We start from the raw sequence: 928 nt of genomic DNA on the forward strand, positions 1-928 counted from the left end.
CTGCATAGCTCTGGCTGTCCTGGAATTCACTATGTAGGTCGATCCCCTAGCCTCACATTTATACATCTGCCTGCCTTTGCCTCCCTCCACAGTGCTGGGATTAAAGGTATGTCATCGTGCCCAGGTCCATTGCATTTTAAGATCAAATAGATCATCGTGTGTCCCTGACACTTCACCTGTGAGCGGGGCACAAACCAGAAAGCAGAAGTTCTGAATTAGAAAAGGCGTCTTTAAACCAGCTTTAGTGCAGCTTGGAATGCTCAGGACTTGGCTTATGGCAGGTCTGGGCAGGCTGGGGACCCAGAGAACCACCAGATAAGACAGGAGGGGACTGGTGAGCATTTGGGCATGTTGGGTCACAGCATTTTCCAGGAGCAATTTAGATAAATGGTGGTCTGTGCCAGGTGTGGGACAAAGTGGGATATTTCAATCGCTATGAAGTGCTCATTTTGGGTGCAGAGAAGATGGGATATTATGGGCCCAGAACTCAAAGAATGCACGGCATAGGAAAGCCACTGTTGTACTTAAAGCTGTAGTCCACCAGCTTTCAGGACGACTCTCCTAGCTGATCCACCCTACACATTCCTGCCAGACAAACCAACACTCCAGTTCAAACTCTTTGATCAGCTCCCATAAAGTAGAATCATCACCTCTAAGCTGGGATAAGCATAGCCCCAAGGCCAATGCCCCGAGGGGCAGGTAATTCCAGGACCTACCTGGGCTGTTTCTGCAGCACGAATCCACTGGACAATGGTTGGCAGCAAATATGACTTTAAGTCATAACAAAGCATTATTCGACAGAGTACGATATTTGCATATGGCCTAAGGATGAATTCTGTAGTTTGTATTGGATTGGTTCACTTTCCCCTATGCACTACTGACTTCTGCCAGTGCCACCCAGTCAGAGTTTGGAAGGTGGGCAGAACAA

The sequence above is a fragment of the Mastomys coucha genome, unplaced genomic scaffold, assembly GCF_008632895.1.
Source record: "Mastomys coucha isolate ucsf_1 unplaced genomic scaffold, UCSF_Mcou_1 pScaffold12, whole genome shotgun sequence".
NCBI classification, from domain to species: Eukaryota; Metazoa; Chordata; class Mammalia; order Rodentia; family Muridae; genus Mastomys; species Mastomys coucha.